The sequence below is a fragment of the Heliconius melpomene genome, chromosome 12, assembly GCF_056956725.1.
Source record: "Heliconius melpomene rosina isolate 202511_hmr_F chromosome 12, ASM5695672v1, whole genome shotgun sequence".
NCBI classification, from domain to species: Eukaryota; Metazoa; Arthropoda; class Insecta; order Lepidoptera; family Nymphalidae; genus Heliconius; species Heliconius melpomene.
The window spans coordinates 8,795,862-8,817,502 of record NC_140400.1 but is presented as its reverse complement, the minus strand read 5'-3'; the positions used below and the strand labels follow the sequence as shown (position 1 = coordinate 8,817,502).

Below are 21,641 nucleotides of genomic sequence, written 5' to 3'. Positions count from 1 at the left end.
ATCACTTAGTTCCTACCCTGTTATATCTCTCTTTATCTCTGCCTAGCCTGCAATACATGGAAATCGGAATGGAGCTAATAAAATATTTAAAAAAACATATGGGATATATATTAATAATTGATATTAACATATAATAGACTAAACTAGATAGAGTTAACTTTAAAGAGTGAAAGTTTCAATTAGTACATATTAAAGCGGACTTCTATTTAAATTTTAAAAACTTAAAGTCGCTACGAGTTCGTAGCAGTTCAACTTTGTATTTGTTTTTTTTTATTTTATCTAACTTTCTTGACTTGTATAATGTTTTTATAAACGGAACAGTGGCCAAGAAAAGCATTTTTAGATGATTTCTTTCACTGTTTAATCATATTTCACTTCTATACCTAAAAGTTCCTTACGTGATTTTAAATATTTTTAAAATGTCACTAACAGTAGAGCCAGCCACAAAGAACTTTTAAAATAAAATTTAATATTACAGATAAAGAAAAACATTTAAACATAAACATATATATCAATTCTTCTACAACGGACATTGAACCTCATAATGTTCACTCTCGTCTGATGTGTTGTTTGTGTTTCTACTAAATCTTTCCGTCACATCATCAAGGACAAAGTTGTGTTATTTACTGCTTGATTATATACATTTTTGTATTTTTGTACAGCGATAGTGCTAATTAAATTTTTCACTTTTAATAAATCAAATATAAAAAAATATTAAGAACTAAGTACAAGAGGTGGAGGGCGATTGCCAAAATGCAATATAAGACGGTATAAACCAAGCAACTATATATGAACACTCACCCTATGCAAAACTTAGCTTATGCCTCGCGGACTGTACATATCTATTTTCATATTAAAATGACAGTCTCGCTTTAAAGTTTGTAGGAATGTAATTTCAAGCGTAGCTAGTTGCTACGAAAAATCGTAGCACTTGTGAAGCACAAGATATACCACTTAAAGTATAAATGCTATACCTATCTTTAGTATTAAATTAAAATTTACATTTTCTTAATCTTATTTTCTCCTTTTTGTGCTACGTAGAATGGGTATTACTAGATATTAAATACAATATTTATGTACTGTATAAATTTTATTATATTCTTTTTTTATGTTAATAATAAGTACATTATAAGCGTTAATATTACCAACATATACAAATAAATACTATATCTAAATACAATACAGCAAGCCATACAATTTATATTTAACTGTACAGATGTACTACGTACTAAAATTGTGTAAAAGTATATAAATACATATTCTTCACACACAATATGTGATTAATTCATCAAGAGTACAAGGTTTGTCACAACACTCGGCGACCACCTGCCTTTTCCTCCTGACCATACTGTGTGCCCTATAAGAAGCTAGCCAAGGCCACTTCTCAACCGGCGCGCTATCCTGATACGAGTATACTTCAGATCGCTTCATTAAGCCATTATCACAAATAAAAGCCAACGCTGTCGCAAGTTTTCTTCCACAGTACACTTGTCCTAAGTCCTGAGATGATACAATTGCCGAAATACTAAATATGGCCATGATTAATACTGTTAAGGTCTTCATGTTTCTTGGATGAAGGTTTCTGAAGGTATGCGGCTTAGATAATAATTTGTGGAGCTTTTATACGTTTCGGGAGTCATTAATATTCATTAGATATGTGAAAGTATGGGGTTAAGCTACACTCATGTATGTCATTTAAATTGATATTATGGCAAAATTAACGTTAAAATATACCACTGAATTTACTATTTGATGCTTGATGGTGATTAGGTGTTATATTTATAGTTTTAATATACACATTTACATTTCAATAAAACTATATAATTATATTAAAAACTTGATTTATTAAAATATAAAAAATAAACAAAATTAATTACTTCCCACAATAACTCAAAAGGTCGTTAACAGTGCAAGGTCTGTCACAACATTCTGACACAATCTGCCTGTTGCTCCTCGCCCTGCTTGGTTCGTTTGGCCAATAATTTTCTAGAGCATTTTGCGATCTTTTCACCAAAGTGTTGTCGCAAACGTAAGCCAAAACCACAGCCAGCCGTCTGCCGCAGTAAACCTGACCGCTATCACACTGACAAAATGTCACTAAAACGGCAGAAAATACTATAAATTTTAATAAAGTTGGAAGCTTCATAGTTTCTGTATGCAGAGCTTTACAACTTATGTGCAATAAAAAGAGATTTCCCCGCTTTTATAGCGGAAAAGTTCATTACTATGCAGTTCAGTACTAACTAATACTAGTAAAATTCCTAGAAGGATGTATGACGTCATTAAGTTTAGAACGAAAAGCTCACGTGATCCTCGTAATTGAGTTGCTTGCAATAATGTAGAGGCAATTTATGGTCGTAACAACGTTCAATTAAAGTTAAGCTATTAAAATTTCATAAAAACAACTTTACGTACTTAATATGTGGTTAATGTTCCGAATAATACGAAAGTTTGTATATAAAACGAATATGGCGGCAAAATCGTTACACTAATGTCTCATACCTATTTAAAATTTGCGGTTGTTAAAGTAATTAATTAAATCACTAATTAGACGGTTATGATTCAATAATAAGTAATTATTTAAACAACAGAACAATAATAATTACACATAAATTGATAATTTTCTAAATACTTCTAATCCGCTTATGTACTTCTAATTTGTAATTATATAAATAAAATCTAGGATATTACTGTGTAAATTATTCGTTACAAAACAATCAATACAAACTGGTTTAACAGTTACAAGGGAACAAAAGAACGGACGGATACATAATTTGGCTATAATAATAACTTTAAGCGGACTAAGCCGCGTTTGGGTCGCTAGTGACTTAAATAAAGAACATTCTTCCAATTGGAAATCGATTTTACTGTCTGACCAAGACATCCTCACATTTTTTTAAGTTTGACGCTGTATCACGCACATAGCACGGTAGGCAGGAAGAAACTGGGAACTTAGAGTTAAGACACTCCGTTCCCATTAAGACACTTTCGTTCCCCACATTCCGACTAATTTTCAAGGCATTGCGTGTTGAGTGGCGAAACTCTACGTTGTCTTGGTACCAGGGCGTGAAAATGAAAAATAATATTACAAGATTGACACTTAAAACTATTGAAGTCACGTCCTTAGCGCTGAGCCACTGCCTGCGTAAGTATTAACGTAGAGTATGCAAACTTTATCAATGATCACTGACTCACTTGAATGAGTTTCAAATTTCATTCATAATTACACTCACGCGTTGTTTCTTGATAGACGTGTTAATTTCTTCGCAAAGTAGTTCGCAAAGTAAGGGGCCAACTTTGTACGTCACAGGTACGATTATTTAAATTTAGATATTATAATAATAATCTGATATTAGTAAATAACATATGAATATGTATGAAGATATCCTCTGATAATTGAATTTCCCATTTTGCTGTGTAACAGACAAAAGACTATGGCTTTGATATGTTTGTAAATTCATTTGGTTATTTTTTCTCTTAATCTACATGGAGTGCTTTGTCGTGTTACCAAAGCGAGGGAAAAAATAATTAATTCATTCATTTCATCAAGTGGAAATTCAACGCACAACCGTTGCGTTTACATATTGTATCGACCTCTTCGAACTTTTGAAAAACTTAAGTTAATTATTTTTCTTAAAACATTAGAAAATAATCTTAATATATAGGCTTATTTAAAGTAATAAAGTAAGTGGTAGCATAAAATTACCTAAAAATTATATTACATCATAATGTCAAACGGCACGGCATTTTTAAGCAGGCAAATGTTAATATTTTTTTTATAAAACCTCATAGACAAAAGGTCAAGGTTCTAAGAACTACTTGTCCACCACTCTTATGTAATAGTAATAATTTCACGTAAAGCATTTGACTGTAAAATTCTGTAAAATTTCATTCTCATTCTCACTCAGAGGAAAGTATTTCATTTTCTAGCTCTTATAACAAGACAAAGAACGACATTAAAGTCCGCCGTGATGCAATGTTTCAAATTTTGGCAAAAAGTAGGGAACAAAGGCAAAAATGTAATGTATTTTTCGTTTTTAACTACCCGTCTTCGTTAGTAACTAGTTTTCATGTGATTAGATCCTATAAATCCTACTGTAAGGGATGTGCAAGATCTCGTATTGAGGCACTCAGTTCTTCGCTTCCCACACAAATCCCAGACGACGTGTTGTATGGCATATGTAAACGCGAGAGATTACAATTCATTTGATATAATATAACAGATAACCAATTATCGTCCGACCGGTTCTTTTATACGGCAGCGAATGTTGGCCAGCACTATCTCGGCACACTCAGGAGCTTCACGTCACGGAAATGAAGATGCTGAGGTGGATGTGCGGCGTAACGCGGTCTGACCGCATACGCAACACATTCATTCGAGGTAGTCTTGGGGTCCGTGACGTAGCGGATAAGCTCCAAGAGCGTCGCTTGAGATGGTTTGGCCACGTTACGCGCCGGCCTAAGAACTATGTCGGACGCAAGTGCCTTGCTATACCAGTTCCTGGGACGCAACCTCCCGGACGCCCAAGGAAGCGCTGGTTGGATGTCGTGATGCAGGACATGAGAGCCAATGGTCTAACCACCGAGGACGCAAAAGATCGTGCAAAGTGGAGTAGTTTGACTAGGAAGGCAGACCCTGGCAATAGCCGGGATTAATGCCAGGAAGAAGAAGATAACCGAATATTTAATATTTTGCCTAAATACACATAAATAATATTAAATAAATAATCGTATAGTTTGGAAATAGTAATTAATTTACATATAATTAATTATGTGATTTTAATGAGCTATATATTTATATAATAATACAACAAGATAGAAAAACATTCCGTTAATATTTATTTCATTCAAAATTTCTATCAAAATCCTTATTACCTTAAACCTAATATTATCTAAAAAAATCGAGTACATCACGTACACGTACGTGAAGTGGCAACAAAAACAAACTTATATTGAGAATTAAAAATGAAGGTAGGTACTGCTAAGCGAACGCGTGCGTGATGGAAGCTCGTTATTTTGCGAGGCTAATTTTTAAAGCATAAATAATTTTAGGAGTGGTAACAACGGCTTTGTGAAAAGTTTTTTTTAATTTTCCTTCATCTCCCACATGTGCATATAAAAAACCGTCTATGAATATGAAATATTTCGTCACTGAGTGAAAGACAGGCAATAAGCAGATGAAAATACTGGATTTAGGAAGGCAAGAGCACTAAGGAAAGATTTCCCGAAATTCGAACGGAAAAAACGTATTTTCCATTTTAAGTCTTAAAGTTTAAGCACACAAAGCTCATATGGTAGGTATACATACCTCTAGGTGGGTAGTCAGTTAGATTGAGGTAAAAGAAAAAAGTGAAAATAAAATAACAAACAAGCCTAATAAACTACTCTTAGTCTAGGGTGAGGTAAGGTAATTTATACCAAAATCAATAATTGAAACCATTAAAATTTAAAATTTGAATTTAATTCTTATATTCATATGTACACACATCAATAAGTCAACAATAAGTTAAAAGCTCATCAAGAGTACACGGCTTATCACAGCACTCGGCGACCACCTGCCTCTTGCTGCGTCCCAAATCATAAGCTCTATACGTCGACAGCCACAACCCGCTTCTATCTTCATCACGACCACCCATACCGTGGTGCATTTGAGATCTCTTGGCGAAGTGACTGTCGCACATCACCGCCAGCGCGGTCGCCAGCCGTCGCCCGCAATACACCTGCCCCGTGCCCTGGCACGACGCGGCCGCCGCCAGCACTGACAGCACGAACAGAACAAATACACTGTGTGTCCTCATCTTGTTAGCTCTTCGATGGATTATGGAGAAATGTGATTAATATTTACATCTAAAGCCTTTATATACATATGTCAGTCTATTAATATTAATTTTTGTGTTGTCATAAAGGTGACCTGTAGCGTAGGTACAACAAATGACGTCATTTTAAACCTTTAGGATGAACAGAAAGGAAGATTCCCTTATGATCAGCAATATTTATATCTATCACAATCACTTAACATTCATATATGTAAAGGTTATATCAAAATAAAACCAAGGTACCCACGATAACATGGAAATTGAAAAATAATGAATGAACAATAACCACATGAATGGCAACGTGTAATGGGCATGAAAACCTTATGACTTCAAAACAAACAACCCACCTTTATGACGTCTATAATGAATTTGCACCCGATTAATCCAATTGAATATTAATGAGAACTAACACCTATAAAAGGGAAAGTAATCATTGCTTAAAATACACTTCTTTAACAACTCCCGGTGGGCTAAGATGAAGATTCAAACAGTTTTAATACTTTTTGCCGCATCTGCAAGTGTAATGATGGTCAAGTCTCAAGATTCTAGGCAGTTCTACTGTGGGAGAAGACTAGCTACGGCCTTGGCGTTACTATGTGATACTGGCATGATGAAAAGGTCAGATATGAATATGGAAGGCTCTTTGGATTTAGGCTGGATGTGGATCTTACCGAGTCAAGCTCGCAGTATGGGCCGAAGAAAACGACAAGTGGTAACGGAGTGCTGTGAAAATCCTTGCACAAGAAATGAACTCGCGGCATACTGCTAAAATTATTTTGATACATTTATTACCAATTTGGGTGTGTGTAAACTATGTGTATTTAATTATTATAATCTGTAATTAAAATATTTAAATAAAATACATCGTATATCTATGCCAAACTGAATTATTTAATACTATCTATGTTTTACATGTACTTTATAGAACAAAGAGTAAATTTGAAATAGAAGATATTTGATACTTCTAATATACTTCTATTTCAAATTTACTCTATAAGCACTAACTTCTAAGACAAATATAAATAATATAAACATTACACAATAATTACATCAGTGGTTCTCTAAGTAGTCCCCACAGACCCTAAGGTGTCCCCAGTAGCATTCAGGGGGTACGTTGAAGGTTAAAAATAATTTGTGAAATACTAGGCGACTGAATATAAAATTGTGATCCTTTTTGTATCACTAAAATCGTTAACGAGGATCATTGAACTTAGCATCATTCATTAGTTATATCATTAGAGCGGTTGAAAGGAAATTAAAAGGAATGCTTTCAATGAGATATCCTTTACTTAACTTTTCACATAGAAGCATGGTAGTTATCTTAAGGTACATACAAGTATATAAATGTTTTTTTTGCTCTTTTTGATTCAGTGCTCCAAGCAAAGACAATGATTTGAATAAATGATACAATTTAATTAATTCAAAAAATTATATAGACCGATTTATTGCAAATTTTATAAATCCTACTTTTTTTTCTATTTTGTAGAAGGTAGATTAAGCGCCGTGATGTATTTCATCACAAAAAAATCAACCAGCAAGTAACTAGGGCTTGTGGATTATTTGATTTTGCTTCTGTAACATCGTACCAGAAATGAATATACTGATAAAAACTCATCACGTTCATCCAAGTCATATTTTTTTAATTTAATTTTAAATGAAACTTATAATTTCAACAAATATTTTTTCTACATTTTTGTGTCCTAATTGCTTTATAATAGCGTTTTTACTTGGGAGTTCGTGGACAACTTTTGACAATAAAAAAGGGGCCATTAACCAAAAAAGTTTGGGAACAACTAATATGCTGGTGAAATTTGATTAATATTTTTATTCGCCTGTTATAATAATTACTTATTAAGGAACATATTAAAATCAAATGTCTCTAATATGATTAAATAACATATAATCATAAACATATGGTTAATAAATTTCAATAAAGTCAACATTATTAACATGAAAATTTGATACACATAAGTACATAAGCACAAAGGCAATATATAAGGCCGCTCTGCAAAATCGGTTGTATTACTAATGTTGACAAGCAATTACCTGAAGCATATACCTGATTAAAGATAGTAAAGTCTTTTTTTATCTTCTCTTTTTTATAGTCTTTGACTGTAAACGCGATGGATGTGGGTTCGACCGTAGATCGACTCGAGGTACAAATGCACCGTTTGTTTTTTTAATTTTAATTTTAAATAAATTTTAATTATACAAGCAATTCTATTACAAATTACGAACTCTAATTTTCTTGATAGTATAACTACTACTAGTAATAATTACTTTTTAGATTTTTACCTGTATACGAGTATATGTTACATAAATAACAGCTTACCTTTGTATCAAATATGAAATGTCTAGGTCCGCTTGAAGTGGTGTTGGAACTGATTGTGATGAGTGGCCCAGTAACTAAAATGCCGGTTTTTAATCGCTAACATATCATTAACTATTTGAATAAAAATGTTTAAATTCTATATGCATCATAATCTAGGAGTTTCAATAAATGTGCTAAATTTAATGTATATTTTTCAAATTGGTTTATGAGTTATGAAGGGCTTAGAAGTAACTTGAAATGGTTCGTGTAAAATACACATAGCGCGATTTCAGCTTTATAAGTTGGTTGGACACGAAGACGTGTGTCTTAATTGTCACGGCATTCCGTCTGAATTCGAAACATTGTCTGTCGAGTGGCGAAACTCAATGCCCCAGGGTAAAGAAAGAAACATTTTACAGAGAAGAAATAATTATTTTTTCATAATATACATGTGATAGTGAAAAAAGGTGCTTATGACGTCTAAAACCTTTGTTAGTAATACAATTTTTATCATCAAATGCATATTTATTATCATATTTTATTTATCAACTAGTTTTATTTTATGGAAAAATTCAAAACGTCAATTTCCGCAGCATGGCAAAAGCTCATTTTCAGTACATGGCTTGCCACAGCATTCCATTACTATCTGCCTCTTGCCACGACCGATGTCGTGATCCATGCGCTGAATGTTCATCTATCCATTCCATGTCCATTTTGAATCCATTGGGAACATCCCATCATCATCATCATCGTCATCTTTTGATCAAATTATAACCGCAAAGGAAAGCCAGTGCTGTAGCTAGTCGTCTACCGCAATAAAACTCGCCAAGGTCATGAGAAACTGTAATCGTAATAAAAAATGATAAAATAAGCAACATTAAATATATTTTTGTCTTCATCTTGTTAGCACTTTGAAAGCTGTAAAGAGTAAGTGTGCTTAAACTGGAAATTATTTCAAGTTTTATAGGTAGCTTAATTAATTAATATTCAATTTTCAAGCGAAATTCGTTGGTTTAATTCATGAGATACAAAAATACTTTATAACGTCTCAAGTTATTATACTACAGTATCAATACGCCCACTTACCACTGACAACTTTCAGTTCATTCAAAAGGTTTAAAATGACGTCGTTTGTTGTACCTACGCTATATGACCCATTTATAATATCACAAAAATGAATATTAATAAACTAATATATGTATATAAAGGCTTTAAATTTGAATTCTAATCACATTTCTCCATAATCCATCGAAGCGCTAACAAGATGAGGACACACAGTGTATTTGTTCTGCTCGTGCTGTCAGTCCTAGCAGCGGTCGCCTCGTGCCAGGGCGCGGGGCAGGTGTACTGCGGGCGACGGCTGGCGACTGCGCTGGCGGTGATGTGCGATAGTCACTTCGCCAAGAGATCTCAGATGCACCTGGGTATGGGTGGTCGTGATGAAGATAGAAGCGGGTTGTGGCTGTCGACGTACAGAGCTTATGATTTGGGACGCAGCAAGAGACAGGTGGTCGCCGAGTGCTGCGATAAACCGTGTACTCTTGATGAGCTTTTAACTTATTGTTGATTTTATAGATATTCTACATGTGTGATTGTGTAAATAAATATATTTATTTACAAAGTTTATAATATATAATTATAATGTGTACATTTTTAGTGAAATAAAATGCTATTTTTAGAAAATCTGCCTTTACATTCATTTACATAAATAACATGTTTAAAATTTTTTGGCTACAAAATATTATTATTAATACAAAAGTTATGCCTTTTTTTATAGTTGCGTACAAACAATGCTAAAAGCCCCTCTTATTATAAAAAAGAATAATATAAATAGAACATTAATAAAATTATTGCTATATCTAAGACGCTAACGCCATTATACGTTAGTGGGCTACAATAAATATTTAACCGTTCTTTAATAACATATATTTTTTAAAATCTAGCTATCGTCTGTTTATAATGTATAAGAATTAAATAATGTGTGTAAACATAAACAAAAGTTGCCATATTTAAAAAATAATAATAGATAAGCCAAAAATGATACCACACTACGTATATATACAATATAAGATGTACCTTCAATGTATCTTTTTAAATGAAATAAATTCACGCAACGATTCATCTGGTGAAACAAAAAACATTGAGCGTTATCGCTTAACATACAATTATACAGGTTGTCCCAGGAGTCAACGATAAAACGAAACCAGGTGATAGACCAAGTCGTGACAGTTATGAGAAAAATATAAAAAAAAATCTTTGTCATGTATTTTTCATATTATTTTGATTTTAAAAAATATCGGAAAAACCGACACCCTGTGATGGTTTTTCAAGTCCCAGGACCACAAATATTACTCTTTCTTCATTTTTTTTTCTGTAATGTAATCATGAGTAACCCTTCTGTGAATAACAGTTTAAGATTTAAACATACCTGCATCAGTTTTCAATAAAATGTGGTGTTTTTGCCAAACATTAAATTCAAAATATTTACTGCACCCAACTTTAACCGACTGTACTATAAAAAAAATGTACTATACTCTTTTTGCAAGTAACTTTAAAAGTTGGCGCATTTAATCTGGATTCCGAAATGGTACGACACTTGCTGGATTACTTTTTTGTTGAAGAGAGAAAAATCGAATTACACGATAATCGGGATGACGTTCAGCTTTTTGGTATGTTTTCCGATACATTCTAGCTGCAGCATTTGCATTACATAACCATTCTCCATGAATGAAATGCATATTGGCAATGTGTCAAAGACCGAGTATATGGCCTGCGAGAGCCCGGACTCGAGCCCTGTCCTTATAAGTCCTGGGCCAGCCCCTAAGTCGGATAAGCGTTGCCTGGGCTAAGTGGCGGGAGGTCACTGGTGTGGTCTGTGATCGCAGGATACTGTCCTAACTCTTATCCGGCCATGGAGATCGTGGTCGATGCCTCCAGACTTGTGCATGACGGATCCAAGGTACCTGAACTTTTCCAACTTAGGGGATGGCCCAGGACTTATAAGGATAGTGCTCGAGTCCGGGCTCTCGCAGGCCATGTACTCGGTCTTTGACACATTGCCAATATGCATTTCATTCATGGAGAATGGTTATGTAACGCAAATGCTGCAGCTAGAATGTATCGGAAAACATACCAAAAAGCTGAACGTCATCCCGATTATCGTGTATTTCGATTTTTCTCTCTTCAACAAAGAAGTAATCCAGCAAGTGTCGTACCATTTCGGAATCCAGATTAAATGCGCCAACTTTTAAAGTTACTTGCAAAAAGAGTATAGTACATTTTTTTTATAGTACAGTCGGTTAAAGTTAAGTGTAGTAAATATTTTGAATTTAATGTTTGGCAAAAACACCACATTTTATTGAAAACTGATGCAGGTATGCTTAAATCTTAAACTGTTATTCACAGAAGGGTTATTCATGATAACATTACAGAAAAAAAAATGAAGAAAGAGTAATATTTGTGGTCCTGTGACTTGAAAAACCATCACAGGGTGTCGGTTTTTCCGATATTTTTTAAAATCAAAATAATATGAAAAATACATGACAAAGATTTTTTTTTATATTTTTCTCATAACTGTCACGACTTGGTCTATCACCTGGTTTCGTTTTATCGTTGACTTCTGGGACACCCTGTATACATGCAATTATATCTTGAAAACTTATAGAAAGTAGAGAACACTAGATTCCCTTTGCCTCCTCTACAATATGCCATATACAACCTGAAACTAATAAAATATAAACTTCCTTTAATGAGTGAAAACGTACAGACGACGAACTGTTGGACTTAGAAAGTAAATTATAATTTAAAAAAAAAAAAACAACTTACTTATTGAAATTCAAGACTTATGTGTTTTTCTCATGGATAATTTAAAATTTTCAAAAATAAACCAAATTAAAATGGGACCATACGGGAAGCACCAGCCTTTAAATAAAAAAGAATCATCAAAATCGCTTCAACCAATAGGTATGAGGTAACAAACAAAAAAATAGAAATCGAATTGATAACCTCCTCCTCTTATAGAAGCTGGTTGAAAATTTGCATATAGACATATTTAGGAAGGTATATAGCAGAGTTTCGAGGAGTAAGTATACGCACTACGTTTTTTTATTAGTTAAAGCAATATAAGCTCATATACCAACATAAAGGTCTCTAACGACACAGTGACCTTAAGCCATATCACACCTCATTCAATGTAAAATATTCATCACACAGCACTGTGGGGGCCGTATGAAATTGTACGTTTATTACACGATAACGCCACTCCAGGTACACTTTGGGCACAAATATTGTAAAAATTTCCTGTAGTTTACTACAGGAAATTTTTACATATGTATATGCATATTACATAATATGTGTATTAATAAAACAATAACTATTATATAGAATACTAGTGAAAACAAATATATTATACTTGATGGAGTGGGCCTGCATGACTGGCGACAGCTAATGGGTTCGATTCTAATTCAAGGGAATGAATGCGGGAACTAAAACTTATAAAAGTTAACAAACATAATGAATTGAACTTAACCTAGAGAATACATATATATATAGAAGTACATACTTATTATTTATATTCCGAATCGGAAATATTCCTGCACAGTTTTCGCAAATCAATGGAACATAATATTCGATATAAAGATCTTATAAATAATGCCAAGCAATGATAGAATGTTTCCGGGAATTCCTGACCAAATAAAAAATACATTTCCCTTTCGGTTATTATTTACTCTATGGTTGGTAAAGTAAAAACATATATTCATGTATATTTAACGAAGTCAAATATTAAATATAAACACAAGAATAATACGTACGTAAGTTATAACTCGTATACAGCGTGGTAAGCAGAGAGAACCCTGTGTTAAGACACTCCGTTCCCCCACTTTCAGTCCACTTTTCGAGACATTGCATATATAGAATGGCGGAACTGAACGCCGCATTTTCTCTTCTTACCATAGCGAAGTGAAAATAATTAATCCCTCCGAGTGTAAATTGAACCCAAAAACCTTCGCGTTTCTCAAACGCTGATAGATAAATAATTGCTTATACTTAATTAGACCCGTTAAAAGTATAAAAGTTAACAATTAACAACATAATTTACAATAATAAAACTAAAACACATAACGCGAACCCATTAATAAGTCATTTCATATAAATTTTCAATTTCAATAACTTTCCAGCGACCTATTTCAGTAACAGGTGAGTCTAGCATGACGTCAACCTTTCTACGGAGAACTCAGGTCGAATTAACTTAAAATACTAGATTTGATTGCACATTACCAACCCCTGGTATAAAAGCTGCAAAATTTCATTTTATGCACATTATCAATCCAAACTTTATAGTGAGAAGATCGTTAAAATGAAAAGTTACATAGTAATATTCGTTGTTTTTGGGACTTTAGCATTGGTGGCAGGTCAAAATGGAGGACAGGTGTACTGCGGGAGACGTCTATCAGTTGCTTTAGATTGGTTCTGCAACGGCAGCTTATTCAAGAGATCCGTAAGTAATAATGTAGCTAGTGAAGTACCTGGCTGGCTGTGGATCAGTTCCAATCAAGCACATAGCCTGAATAGACTCAAAAGGAACGGCATCGTAGCCGAATGCTGTGAAAAGCCCTGCACTATAAACGAACTGCTAAACTACTGTGGACCTAAGTCTTGAATTAATCAATGGTCTTTTGGAAAATTGTAAACGCGTTCCGACATTATGTAATCTAAAAATATAGTGAAATAAATTATATTGTATTTTCATGTTTTTGATTTTGTACGCCTTTTTTTACGTTGTATTAATGGGACGTCTGTGTATTTTAAAAAGCGATGTCTAGTTTCTGCTACTTACAAAAAAAATATTTTAAACCACTAGCCAGAGCGCAGAATTGAAAAAGAACTCTTTCCCTCTGTTAGGAATCAAACCCACTACCATCGCGTTTACAGTCACACGCTGTGCCACTGTGACAAGACGGCCAATTTACTTGTTTCTTTCCCTATCTTATACAAAATAACACGAAACATAATTTAATATTAACGTACCGACTAATACCAACACGAGTATTCAAAGAGAACTAAATAAATTTTTTCCCATTGAAGCCGGTGCTCTTGTACACTCAACCTAAATACCTATACCAGCTTGACTGGCAGTTATAGACCGACATGTGACATGAAACGGGCAAAAAAACTCAGGCATTTACACGCTGAGCCAATATCTATTACCTAAAGACATATATCAAACACTTATGTACTAAAACACGTGCTATACTAGTTAAATTCCTGGTATTATCTGTAAAACTTAACATTTTTTTTTTGATTGTACTCATTTTTTTTTTCATCCTATAGTTCCATTATATAGTTTTCTTTGCGAAATTTGCTTAACTCAGCGCCGACTGTCACACGAAATCTTGTCCATTTGTCCAAGAATTTGAATAATCGGCTGTGATTTATATTTTACTAATATATTTATTATGTTAAATGTTTTCTCGTGTGTAATTGAATTTATTATTTATATTTTTATCTTTAAGAAACTTTTGATAACATCTTTGATTTTCACATTTTAAATAAAACGATTATATATATTTGTTTTATTTTATTTTTATATTTCTTGCAACTGCCTTTAATCGTCGAATGAACATAAGGTATTATCAGGTCAGAAGGCAGTGTTGCTAAAAAGCCAGCAACAAGAACAGTTGAACAGTCTTTCAATGTAAAAAATACTATTTTATTATCCAAAACAATATAAGTTTAACGGTAGCTATCCTGCACGGAATTAAAAAAATCATTATATATTCACAGGTAAAAAAAAAAACAGAATATAAAAACAATAAAAAATAATAAATTTACTATTCAATTTTAAGATAAAGACATAACAAGTTTGTATGAATGGTGACATCATTATACCTGACTGACAGACATACTGACAGTTTTAATTGTGCATACCTGAATACATATTAACCATTTATGGATAGGTCTATATGAGGACTCATTTAACGTTCGTAATGACTACAGACGAGTGTTTTATGAAATGATATCCGAATGACAGTTTTGACATACATACATACATACATATGTATATCAAACTTGTTTTTTTTTTAAATTTAAATAGGGCTTTATTTTATTTATTTTTTTCAAATATATCTATTTAAAAGATTATTATGATTATTGGAACGAAGTTCCTTACGGCAGGCTTGGAAGGGAAAGGGATTTCGCTGCGTGACCGAACTGAAAAAAATGTGATAGTAAAACCGTAAGAAAAATGCGTGGAATAAAACTGTTAAATGAGACGTGCGCAGGCGCGACAGTCGCATACACAGACGAGTAGTGTATAATACCTTTCTCTTTCTCCCTCTTTCTATTTTTAGTTGATAATTTGAATTACGATGTTTTTTTATTTTAAGTTAATTTATTATTTCCTAAAATACTGAATTTCCTAAATACTTTCTTGTACTTAAATAAAAACTAATCAGCAAAATTTAAGAGAAAAATCAAGAAAACCTACATAAAATTGAGCACGACTTTTTTTGCAATTTGTGTCGATTCTACATTAGCCGAAGGAACTTCGTTCCTACCTGGTGTCCCACGACACCACATTTTATATTTTTTAAATAAAAGATTACAGCTTGATTATTATAAATAAAAATTAAAAAGAAAACATTTTTCACGCTCTATCCTGCACACCAGGCGAGGGATGTCAAGACACTCATTTCCCCACGTGCCGCCCAATTTTCGTAATTCATTCCCCCGAATGGAACTCAAACCCACAAACATAATTCACCGTTGTCGACTAGCACCTTAAATAAGTATACATTAACGATTATACTATAAAAATGTTAAATAATATCTTCTTAATAGGCAAATAATATAAGTTAATTTAATATATCTACTGAAAATTCAAGCTATTCAAGCATCGTTGAGGTCTAGATGGCTCCATTATATATTAACTAGGTCAAAACAGAAGCTTAACGTTCATACCCTTATTCATTACAAAGGTTCATATTAAATAGACATTTCCAACAATACCCGCAGAGAGCGTAAGCACAACTACCTACTATTAAAGAGCTAATTTCAAAGGGAAGATCTACGACTTAACTTGAACAATATCAAAATGATTAATATATGTTACTATGACTAATTTATTGCATTTTTGTGCAGTTACGATAATTAAAAATATTCATACAATATTTATTAGACGAAGAAACGGACATTTTTTCTATTAATTTATTCTGCTATTAAACAAAGCGTGGTGTTAAGTGCCACCAGTTCGTTTCATAATATCTCCAAATCACGAAAAATTAGAAAACATCTAATTTATTTTTATATAGTATTTTTGTTAGTCCAAATAATTATACTTATTTGACAAAAGATATACACAGTCAAAATAATAAAAATAGTAAAACACTATACTGTCAGACGAACCAAATATGGGCTAAAGGCGTTGTAATTAGACGCCAACTGCTCACTTTAAATTCAACAGCCACCGTATAATAAATTCAACTCATTGAAACACCAAGGTACTATAAAACTTCAAAGTAGATTAAAATATCACTTTATTTTATCTCTAACATCTGATAAAGTGCTAAAAAATTGTTCAAACAACTCAAATGTCGGCTAAATTTTATTGGCCGCCATATTTGTAAACTTAACTAAACAGACCATAAAATTGGCCGTAAATGTTTAACGCTTAAATCGATCGGGGTAATTATTGGTAATAAAGGCACTTTTACACTCTCGCGTAAATCTATTCGAAAGTGGTTGCTTTATGTACAAAGGTGTTACAATGTGTTGTGAAGTGGTTGTAGGTTCAATTACTACTCAGGGAAGTTATTTCCTCGATTCGGTAACAAGATGAATTGCGGCATTGATTTCTGTCGTCCAAGATGCAATGCGAATTAAAGACATTTCGATCCTTACTTTTCCCCTAATTTTTGAGACATTGAGTGGAAACAGGAAAATGAAAATAATTCCTACCACCGAGTGTGAATCGAACCCATAGTTTAGCTAGACGCAGTGCTGCTGCGCTACATCCAGAGCCAATTTTTATGAAGAAAAATAATCACAACTTATCCTAATAAGTAAACAATATACAAAATAATTAATTACAGACTTACACAAAAGAAAATGAAAACATAGAGAGAATATAAACATCACAATCATATTGACTATCTCTACCTATAGAGTATCAGAAACGAATCAGAAAGTAAGCTCGTCTGCTTCGGAACGTCTTTGTTTACCGTCCATTATAGTGTCATACCATCAATCTTCCTCTCAAATACACCTTTGGGCGAACAATGAACGCAACAAAATAAGATGAAATAACTCATAAACTTTGCTAGGTAATCAATTTTGTTATACGAGTCTTACTCATTAATTTTATTGATTTCTTGAAAAGTATTGCTTCACGCTGTATCCCGCATATAGCAGGATACTCAGCAAGAACCTAGTGTTAAAACACTCCGTTCTCCACATACCGTCCATTATATTGCGTGTCATTGCTACAGCGGCGGACAGATGACAATAATTAATTTTCCTTTCCGATTGGGAATCGAAGCCACAACCATTGCGTTCACAATTAGAGGTCGGTTAGATAAAACAGTTATTCATATAATATGAAACATCTGGCTAATTGTAGGTTGTTCTCAAAGTAATTTCTCAGTATCTAATAAAATATATAAACATATTTTTTTATTATTAACAAGAATACGGTCATGAACGACTAGCCATCATTTCTTATAAGGGAAGAATATTTTTTAATTCATTTTACATTTTTATTTCTCAATAATTACTGTACCATTTCAGATAATCTTAAAACTAAAAATATATATTTTTTGTCATCTATCCAAACAAATGTTTTAGGGAAAAAGTTTCTTATCTCCTTTCGGTATAAAATTTGAAGCACCTTGACAAATTACAACAGATGAAGAAGAATTAAAGTCCCATAGGATTATGCGTTAGCTTCTGTTAGACACCGCACTTCTCGAAGTAGGCCTTACTTTAAATACTTCATTACTTCCATTTATTAAGCCATTCTATAAAAGAATTCAACTCGCGCTATTGAAAAGTAATGTTATAAAAATTAAAACTACCTTGAATACACACTCCCAACCGCCTTCATCAACGAATCCGTTCGAAAATGTTTCTAAATGTATGAAACCGTTTGGTTCTAAAATAACTTCCCCTCGAGACCTGTAAGAGCTAAATGATGTAGGATCAATTCGGTAACCAGGCCGTTGCAAACTTAATGCAGAAGGGATTTTTAAGGATAGAATTTTAAAAGACACTAAGTGCTTTCTACATTATTAACCTAAAAGCCTTTTTTTAAAACAACAGGCAATAAACATTGATATGCTTCTTTTAAAGCCGCCTTCAAAAGACTTTTTAAAGAAATTTATGACATGTGTGTGATATTGTTTGAATTGGCTAATCATTATCCTTTCAAAATTCCAAGCAATGTGCTATACAGTGTCCTTAAAAAAATACTCAAAAAAATTTACATGGAAGTGATTCAACACACATTTTATCAAATTCGAATGGAAAACGGAGAACGAAGTGTCTTGACACTATGTTATCTCTGCCTACCCGCCAGCTAGCCAGCAGCTAAAAAAAACTAAAAACGTTTTATAGAACGTCATTTTCAATGGCTACCTAATTGGGCTACGGACGGTAAATTCTTTATTACACAACCTGCGGCTGCGTTCTTATTAACTTTTCTGTTTTTAATTTTATAATAAGCCCGCCTTGTTGGATCTTATAAATTAATTACAACAGTTTCTTTGTAACGCTTTCTTTATACTTTGGTAATTTAAAGTTATGGTTATGAAATTTATTAGGTTAGCAGAGCTAAGAACAAAGTAGGTTTCTCATCTTTTAGTTACTGAAAAAAAATGATAGATTAAATGACTTGGATAAATTTGATAAATTTATATACTAGATAAACACTCTAACGACTCTAAATCGATAGTTTATCTTGCGAACATCTTTAATAAAAATCAAGTACAAGACTAAACAAAATAAATAGATTTTTAAAAGAACAATTAAATCTATACTAATATAATAAAGCGGAAGAGTTTGTTTGTTTGTTTGTTTGTTTGTTTGTTTGAACGCTAAGATCTCTGGATCTACTGGTCCGATTTACTATGTCTTTGTTTTGTATGAAAGCTACATTCTTCAGGAGTGCTATAGGCTATATAACATTACATTACACATATATACTAATATTTTAAAATACTTTCTAATTTGACATGCAATTTATTCGGCCATGTTAATAACAACCGTCGCGTTGCTACGCAACCATTACCGCGACATTTTGACATTCATTCTTATGAAAATAAATATAATAATCACTTTTAGCATTTTATCTAGATTGAAATTATAGTTTACTGTATAATATTCTAATAAATAATTAAGGAGATGTCACTAATTCGAAATGACCTAGCCTTCGGGCGGCATAGTATGAGTATGACCGACGCGAACGGGCATATGACGTTGACGGTTTTGTAAATTTTCGAACTTTATTTGCTGTTTATAATTAATTTAAAATACATTATGGTTCTCTTCTTATTTTATTTGATATTATTGGCAAAAAATATCCTTTTAGGTAGTTTTTAGATACTTTTTCTAACATTAAGAATATCCTTTAGTTACTTTTACTTCTTATGTTGGTTCATTTCAATTTCTCAGTTATTTTTTGTAATAATATGTCTCTACTTATTATTCTTTTTGATTATTTAAGCTTATATTTTCTTACTAATTCTATTGAAAGCTGAAAATAATATATTTAATAAATATTCTTATAGTTTAAGCAGGCGTAGCCGCGTCCGGGTCCACTAGTATTATATAAAAGGATGCGCGAAAATAGAGAATCAATATAATGAATATTCTCGAGGCCATCGTGGCGGTCAGAAACGGCGTCGAACTAAATGCGATGGCTGTGAATACGATTCAGTCAGAGAAGTCAAAAAGCAGCGTTAAATTCCGCCATGTAATACCGTTAATTCGGGCGAAAAGTTGAGAACGGAGATTACCTACATAAGATACTCTGGGCCTATTTTTCCGTACAGAATAAAATTAAAAAATAATAAATATTCTGTACTTAATTGACCACAACCGACGTTAAGGTTCTGTAGAAGAATAATCTCAAACTAAAAGGCAAAATCTATAAGAATTTATCTACAACATCTTTCCTACATAAATATACGAGTATAAACGTATACAAATGTGTATAAATAAGACAAAATCTCTATTATATTAATACAAATGACGACCCTAACGACGCGGCTGTATCTATATAAGGGCGGAAGGCTGTGCACGCGAAAATATAACCCAAAGATGTGTATTAATTAGAGCTGCGACTCTTTGGGTCCGTTCATTATGGCCTACTTTTGTGCTGTGCAAGGTTTGCTTTGGTCCAAGTTATGAAGTTACTGTCAAAATTCAATTATAGTGCTGCTTTGGTGAAAAGAAGCCGTCTGTACGTTCATTTTATCATATTTTAGTTCCCTTGAACCTTTGGTAGATATTTTAAATAAAATCTTGAAAATAATTCTTAATTTATTCAAGCTAAAATAATAGCAAGAAATATCAGATCAACGCGCTGTATATCCAGTTCAAAAATGTACAGTTTAATGTTAACCAAAAATTAATAAACCATAAAAATATAGAATAATAAAATGCTATTGTTGTATTTACTTCTATTACAACAATTCAGCAAAATTTCATATAGAATATTTCGAAATAATTACCACAATTAATATTTAGTTTACATATTTAGCATATTCAACTATAGCAACGCGCCTAATTTCCGATAACAATATCGCTATTACCTTGTACCAATCCCGACCTGATTACTTCTCTAACAAAGTCGCCGACGCCAGGGATTTGAACTTACCTGAAAAGACAGGAATATCATTGTTAAATATTGCGTAAAAGTCATTATCGCTTTAAAGGAAAATGTGATTTTAAATTAAATAGATTCCGGAACGGTGTTTATTTCACTAATTAATATTAGGCATAGAATACATACATGTTTAAGAAAAAAAATAGGAAAATTTGAAATGATTATTACATTTATTTTTATTTTATCTGTTGTAATAATAACTAAAGTTACGAATGGTACGATTATTATTTGAAATTCTAAATATTCTTCATTCAAATAGACTATTGTAAGCACTTACAAAAATAGCTATCGGCTAGTTTATAGCATGGTAAAAATGTTCAACTTAATATTAAATCTAGATAATCTAAAAAAAATACATTTTAATGTAATTGTAAAAATCTGATAATATGATGTATATGATCTGAAATGAATTTAGATAATCCTGTCATAGTTGCCTTATCAGACAACGTCCCACAATGACAGGGACAGGTCAAAGCAAAGCTTATAACCAAAGGATTGTAATTTGAATACGCTAATATGAGAATAGTTTCGAGCGTTATTCATCCACCCGTTCATTAAAGCCATTCGACTGCAACGATGTGTGAATTTTATGCCAGGAATAGTAAATTGTGCTAGATGGATGAGGCATTGTGTT

General features: G+C 32.7%; 1 protein-coding gene and 4 pseudogenes across 2 annotated transcripts in view; 2 read left to right on the top strand and 3 right to left on the bottom strand.

The window, feature by feature from the left end:
• The window catches only part of Pkc53E (Protein C kinase 53E), a 142,231-nt gene that overhangs the window by 65,780 nt on the left and 54,810 nt on the right, over positions 1-21,641 (bottom strand). The window lies entirely within an intron of this gene.
• Positions 1,141-1,790, bottom strand: LOC146533762 (bombyxin A-3 homolog pseudogene; annotated as a pseudogene).
• On the bottom strand, positions 5,496-6,258 carry LOC146533761 (bombyxin A-2 homolog pseudogene; annotated as a pseudogene).
• On the top strand, positions 6,248-6,689 carry LOC146533760 (bombyxin A-1 homolog pseudogene; annotated as a pseudogene).
• On the top strand, positions 9,378-9,703 carry LOC146533759 (bombyxin A-2 homolog pseudogene; annotated as a pseudogene).